The sequence below is a fragment of the Orycteropus afer genome, unplaced genomic scaffold (genome assembly GCF_000298275.1).
Source record: "Orycteropus afer afer isolate SDZICR_OR568_19922 unplaced genomic scaffold, OryAfe1.0 scaffold01754, whole genome shotgun sequence".
In the NCBI taxonomy this organism is placed as follows: domain Eukaryota; kingdom Metazoa; phylum Chordata; class Mammalia; order Tubulidentata; family Orycteropodidae; genus Orycteropus; species Orycteropus afer.
Window position 1 is genome coordinate 38,618 of NW_006923341.1, and position 7,780 is coordinate 46,397.

A 7,780-nucleotide genomic window follows, 5' to 3' on the forward strand; every position below is an offset into this window, starting at 1 on the left:
CTTGGCTTTTCTTACCATAATAGCCCTTATTCCTCATGTCAAGGACCAAATAAGGGAATTCTGCCAATTGCTCAGTATATCTATTCCAATTATACAGTCTGGAACTGGGAAAATCACTACAGGATGGGTTTGGGGACCCACTGGCCTCACTGTGAGATACCCCTTAGCTAAGACTCCATCAATAACTTGACCTCCATATGCCCCCATTCTGACTGGTGGACCACAATGACACTTTGAGTTTCCTGGAATTAGTGTCAGTTCAGAGCAAGTGTCCAGTAATCCCCAAAAAGTCTGAGCATTTCATTTTTCCCAATGAACAGTCACTCTCCTAAAGTTCTCAGATCCCATTGGGGAAGGCTAGGAGAAATATTGACATTATAGACTTTTGGCAATGTAGTGGAGTCCTTCTCAAAGGGACTCGGTCTTCCCTTCTTTGAATGCGTTCTGGGTGTGTCAACTGACTCAAGTCTGGAAATTGATTGAGAGGCCATCACTGTATTCTGACCATTCAATCTAGGCTGCTCTTCATGTGACCTAGAATTCTTCTGTCTATACAGATCAAGTAAATACGTAGTAGTAGATTTTCCATGTATTTTACTACTAGGAACATCATGCACAAGTAGACAATGCCATAATTCCACATGAATCAGAATATTCTTCTTATTGTTCTTACTCTGCTGTCCATTATGGTAACCATGTCCACCTTGCCTTTTTTGATTAACTGCTGCTACTTGGCCCTTATTACCATGGGATCCAATCAGCACCATTGTGGTTAAGTGTCTTAGTACAATAGGGAAGTTTCCACTGTCAAATCTGACTTCTATAAAATAACAATCACAGCAGTCTTCAAGGATGCTTGAGCTCCCTTCACAAATTTATTCCTCACCATACCAGTGAGTGTGTGTCTTCTGGACTCTCCATTGCTGGCTCTAGGGGTCTAATCTGATAAGTCCATTCTAATAGGCCAATTTCCCTAAGTCTCTGGATACTTTCTTCTGCATTATAGCAAGGCAGGTCTGGTACTTCAAGTTGACTTAAGGTAGGCCACCACATAATCCATGCTTCAGTAAGCCAACCAAATAAACTATTACATCCTTTCCTAACTTCTCGAGCTGAAACATTGAATGAAGATTCCATACTTGTTGTTTTTACGTGCCATTGAGTCTGACCCAACTCATACCAACTCCTCCTTGGGTTTCCAAAGCAGTATCACTATGGAAATATATTGCACTACCTTCCTTCTGAGGAGAGGCTGGTGGGTTGTAACTGCCAGCCTTCCGGTTAGCAGGCAAGTTCCTTAGGTACTACACTACCAGAGAGAATCCATACTTAGTAGTCTTAAATAAATAAACTCAGACTGATCCAATATTATTTTCCTTGCACCATTATCCCACACCCTCAGTAGCCATTCGCATACATATTCTCCAGGTTTCTGTCTGTACATGTTAGCAAAATCAAGTAGGTCTTTTCAGGTTTAGTGTACCACCTCCTCAGTCACACTTTGTATTTCATCTTTTGTGGCTCACTTGGACTTTACTTTAGTTATAGATCTAGCAGGAACAATGGGTGGTTAGGGAGTTCCTGAGAACATTTGGCAATGTCTTCCATGGCCTCTGCCTCAGGCAATGATCCAGCAGTAACAGTTGGGTTAATCCCATCAAACTGAGATAGAGGGGGTAAAGGTTTTACTGTAATCTCTTCAGATGAGAGGGATTCAACAGAATTTACAGGCTCTATATCCTGATCTTCTGGACTATCTGCCCATATGTCCCTATTCCAGGTTTCAGGATGCCACTTTGTTCCAATCAATGCCCTAACTTTAACTTCAGACACCATTCTGGGTTGGTAATTTAATTGGTGTTGTAATTCAGCCACCCTTACAATAAGACTCTGGGTTTGGTTTTTGGCAATATCAGCTCTGTTACTAGAAGAAATAATGTTTTCTTTCAGAGCAGAACTGGAAACATTGAGTTCCAGTTATGCAGTGCTTATTCTGTGACTCAGCATCCCTGAGCTCATCTTGCTCTTTGACAACTTTGTCTAGGGTAAGTAGGACCAACCAACAAGCTTCTTTACTCCTCCTGCTGACAAAATTGCATAAAATGTAGCTACTGATGGCGTAACAAATGAGGCAATTTTTACCTGTGGAGGTTATGTTTGCCCATAATTTTAATAAAAATTAATGAAAAAAGTATTCTCTAAATAGACAAGTATGTGTGGAAATAGAATGTTGCAGTTAGGAATACAAATTTGACATGGATATTTGGAAGAATAATCAATGGCATATAGAAAATTTTCAAATCTATTTGATTAATTATTCTCAAATAATTTATTGTAAAAATAGATGGATATATGTACAACAATTTATCACAATTACTTTATTCGCAATTTGTAATATGAAAAAAATCAGAAGCATTCTAAAAATATTGTATATTCATATCCTGAAGTGCATGTAAATATTAAAAAAGCAGGGATTAAACATATTTGAGATGGTATCAGAAAATGTTTCTTAAAAGTGATAAGTGAAAAATAAGCATACAGAATAAAGCTTGAAAATATATCATTTATACTGAAACTTTTTTTTTTTTTTTGTAGTTGTAATCACAGATTCAGAGAAAATTGAAATAAAAACACAATAGAACATTTTAGAATTCTATACTGGAAAAGGAAATGGAGTAGAGTTCATGAGAGAGAATTCCTGGTATATTAAATACTTTATAAGACCAAAGGATTTATTTTATGCTTATGAAAAGTAAAAACAACATTAAAATAGGTACTAAATGAACTGACATAGTTAATCACTTGTGTCCATGAAGTTATTTATTCGTTTATTTTCACCAAAAATAAAGGTACACACAGTCTGTTGAGGGAATAAACCCAGTATCAAATTATTCTGATGTTGATTTTATAGGACTTATAACAGAAAACCCTGTTAAATAATCAAAGCATATAAAGATAGACCTGAATTTTGTATGAAAAATTTCCATGTACATAGCAGTATATGATCTTCCCCCTCAGGGATCTTGACCAATACTCTTAATTGGCCCCCATTCTCATTTGTCAATTGTAACGTCTTATAAAACTGCAGGAGAAATACAAGTATGCTTTTAGCCTGTGCACATCAATAGACAGAAGACTACAACCCAGCCAATGCATAGAAAACAGAATAGCAGTATTTACACAGAAATATGTTTCCTGCTGAATGAAAAATTTCCATCATCCAGACTTTCTCACTTTATGAGAAAGTACTTCCTGTCAATCTCCTCCTCAGCTTTCATTTCCCATGCATTTTAAAGAATGGAGACCTGAAGTTGGGCAAAGTATATTTCTATTGATGAGTGCATTTCTCCCAAGCTTATGTGCTTCTAGTACCATAACCTCCCTGGGAAACAGATCTGCTCATTTTAGCTCTTTATTTAAGTAAGTACATTTGTTTTACCTGATTATTTTTATATTTTCTTTTTCGAAAATAACCTGTTAATTAATATATTTTAAGTTTAGTTGTTCAGAGTATGATGATCACTTTGTCTTTCTGAACTATTGATAAGAGCAGAGAACAGGCAGATATTTCTAGGATTCGATTTAATCTTCAAAAATAGCTCATATATGATCTGGTTATTTTGAAGCTTTTGTAAAAATGTCAATGATCCAATTATAATTTTGAATATGGTCAAAATATACATTACTATACCAGGCAACCAAATGGTATATTATTCCATCTTTCTCTTAAAGAATATCTCAATATAATTTATGGTACATGAGTTGAAAATTATAAAGTGTAAGATGTAACTTCCCTGAGATACTCCAATGACCTTAAAATTTTTTCCTCAGAATATAATCAAATAGAGAACTAACAAAAGGGGCAGTTTCTGGTGATGTAAGTGAATGCAGTAAATATCATTTTTCTTAAGTTTCTGCAGACAATAATCAACATGCCTCAGAAAATAGTCAACATTACCATCTTAATGGAATTCTTACTCATGGGATTCCCTGGTGACTGGATGTTACAGAAACTGTATACAGCTGTCTTCTGCCTCATTTACCTAACAGCGCTGATGGGGAATCTCCTCATTGTCACCCTCACCACCATTGATGAGCACCTCCAAGCCCCCATGTATTTCTTCCTGAAGAATTTATCCTTAAAATTGACATGTGCTATATCTACATGTTACTATCCCCAAGTCCATCATGAACTCTCTGACCAACAGCCATTCCATCTCTTTACTAGGATGTGCCTCACAGGTTTTTCTTGTTATGTTTTTCGCTGGCACAGAGTATGCCCTCCTTATAGTCATGTCCTATGACCGCTTTGCTGCCATCTGCCATCCTCTGCACTATGAGACCATTGTGAATAGATATGCCTGTGTGCAGATGGTGACTGCATCGTAGCTCAGTGGATGTATCTATGGATGCATTCATGTAGCAGGTACATTCTCTGTCAATTTCTGTGGGTCTAACTTAATCCACCAGTTCTTTTGTGATATTCCATCATTACTTACAGTTGCTTGTTCTGGGGAGCATATTTTAGGATATGCATTTACCATTGATAGCTGTTGTTTTTCTTTTGTATGTTTTATTTTAATTATTGTTTCCTATGTTCACATTTTCTCAGCTGTCTTAAAAATTTCATCTACTCAAGGCAGATTCAAAACTTTCTCTACCTGTATACCCCACCTCACTGTTGTAACCTTGTTTTTATCTTCTGGAGTCATTGCATATTTAGGTTCAGCCTTCAAATCCCCATCATCAATGAATCTCCTTACGTCTGTGTTATACTCCTTGGTACCTCCTACACTGAATCCTGTCATTTACAGTCTGAGAAACAGGAACATGAAGGTGGCCCTTAGCAAAATGTTTGGCGTAAAAATGGCCTCAAAGATATAAATGTATTAATTAGTAGTGACTTTAATATATAACAGTATATATCAGATTATTTGGTTTATAGGAATCTTTTTGAGGAGGTTTGGTTGTGCAAATATTAAGCACTCAGCTCAAATAAAAGTCATGGTTTAAATCCACCATCCATTACATGGGAGAAAAACCCTGGTGATGGGCTCTCTTAAAGATTACAAAAATCTGTGAATGAATTTACATCTATTATTATTTTTTAAAAAATTACTTCTAAATTTAATTATTTTTATGTTTAAATTAGGAGCTCTGGTGATATAGTGCCTAAGGCATTTGACTGTTAACTAGAAGGTTGGCAGTTCAAACCCACCAGCCATTCCTCAGAAGGAAGTTTGCGCAATCTACTTCCGGACCCATACTGCCTTGAAACCCAAGGAGGGTTTGCTATGAGTCAGACAGACTCGACGGCAGTGAGTTCGTTTTTTGATTATATGTTTAAATTTACTATATTAGTATTAAATGTACTTTTTCTAAATTTAAATATACTTCTGATTTACCTCTGAACTGTAATGCATTATCATGGAAAAAAATGTCTTTTTTTTTTTTTTTTTTTTTCCCACTGTTTATCTGTTCCTGTACTTCCATTCTTCCTTCTTATATTTTCCTTCCCACTTTCTAGCTTTGCTAGCTATTTCTTTTCTCTTCTTCATTTCCTCAATATTTCTTTTCTATTTTATTTAGAAAGATTTAAGTTCTCTCAAGTTGTGCTGTTATGGAATAATTTCTTTGCTATTTGACTCTTTCTTTCCCTTCCAATTGCCATTGCTTACCTTCTTGATTTTTCTTCCTATTTCCCTCATTCTTGTAAAACTATAGTTTAAATGCAATCTTGGTGATGATAATGAAGATGGTGATGGGATGATTTTCTGTTGGTTTCAGTACTTCACTTGAGTATACCCATTCTTTCCTCTCAAAAACACTGCAAGACAACTGTTATTAATGTCTCTTTTTTCATATGGAAAGCTAGGAGAAAGAGGAACATAGCCTAAATTAGTCTGTACTTATAAAACCCACATTTGGATATACTCTTGCTCTGCCAGGACATCCTATGGATTATCTCTTATAGTTTATTGTATGTTTGTCTTCAGTATCTATATGGTTATAAAACAGTAATTATCCAAACCCCATAATAAACACATAAGGGTTAACAGCTGTTCTATTAAACATCATTAACATCATTCAATAAGTGGATAAGCATACTGTGGTTCATTCATAGTGATACACTATTTGACAATAAAAGTAAATTTCATATATGCTAGTATATGCAACAAGTTGGATGTATCTAAAAGACAAAATAATGAGTAAAAGAGTCATTCTGAAAAATATTATACTTGCATAAAAGGCAAGAATTGAAAAGATATAATAAGTATGGAGAACAGATCGGTGCTTGCCAGAGATTAGAGTTGAGTGAAGTTTTGACTGTAGAAGAGCAGAACGATGGAAGATTTCCTGGTGATGAAACTGTTCTGTATTCTAATTGTTGTGGTAGTTACATGTGTGTGTTACAACTCATAGAATTGTAAGCTAAAGTAGGACAAATTTTTGTGTTTTTTTCATTCAGCTAGGAAGAATACAAACAACACCCCCAAATGCCCATTTTTGCATGTTCTTGATCCAACCTTCTGTCCTGACTGTTGCTGCAATACCTGCTGAGCATTTCATGATGGTAACTTTAGATTACAACTTGTAGCACCTGCTTTCTCTCTAGGACTTCAAGGCTTTTCCATCTTGAATTGTCTGAAGGAGGAATTTAATACTAGCTTCTGAAGGGATTAAAACTCCCTTCTACAAACAGTGGATAATAAGAGCAACTGGAAAGGTCTCCCCTCTCCATTTCTTAGGGTGATACCTCCAAAGTTCATCCTGCATACTCCTCAATAGATTCTCCATCAAAATGAACTTGCTTCCCACAGCAGTAACTGGATTAAAAGCTCACCCTTGGAATGACATTCTTTCCTGTATTGTTTCACTCCTATCAACTCTTACTCTCATGTTCTCAGGAATAACTTCTATAAGTGCATTAACTGTACTAAGACTTTTTTCTTAGATTCTGTTTTGGAGGAAAGATAAGTTAAAACACATATTCCCTGGGAGCTCTGGTTTGTTACTCTATAACAATATTTTGTCAAGGTGCAATATTACACATTTCCCTATGTTAAAATTGTTAGAATTACAAATAGTTAAATAATTAACTAATCTTGATTATCTGTATTCTAATTAGTACAAAATATTTAATTTCCATTATGGATATTTAGTAATCATTTCAATGCATATAAATATTTTAAAGCTATACATACCTACCTAGTGCAAATTGATTTTGTGCAACCTCCAACTATTTTACAATATACTTGCTAGGGGGTCAAAATCTGTCTCACTGCTTCTACAGGTACATGCAGAATACAAAACCAAACAAACTAGTGGTCCTTGACTCAATTCTGACTCATGGTGACTCTGCATGTGTCAGAGTAGAACTTTGCTACATATAGTTGTCTGGGGCTAATATTTCAGGAATAGATTGCAAGAGCTTTCTTCTGTAATTAAACAATACATTGTGTGACTTTCTTGTATTGAATGGTGAAGTCTGGAAATCACTTTGAGTAATCTACCATCAAAGGACTTGCATACTGATTTATCATGGAGCTCTGGTGTCACAGTGCCTAAGACATTTGACTGCTAACCAGAAGGCTGGAGGTTCAAACCCACTAGCCATTCCTCAAAAGGAAGATTGGGCAATTTACTTCCATAGAGATATCCCCTCAGAAACCCCAGGATTGTTCGCTATAAGTCAGGACCAAATTGATGGCAATAAGTTTGTGATATAGAGCAGAGGAGCCAAAACTAGATCTTGCATTCCTGGGCAGCAGTGATCATG

At 35.9% G+C, this 7,780-nt stretch overlaps 1 pseudogene; it reads left to right on the top strand.

Annotated features, from left to right (window-relative positions):
• Positions 1–3,905: 3,905 nt before the first annotated feature.
• On the top strand, positions 3,906–4,884 carry LOC122152098 (annotated as a pseudogene).
• Positions 4,885–7,780: the final 2,896 nt, after the last annotated feature.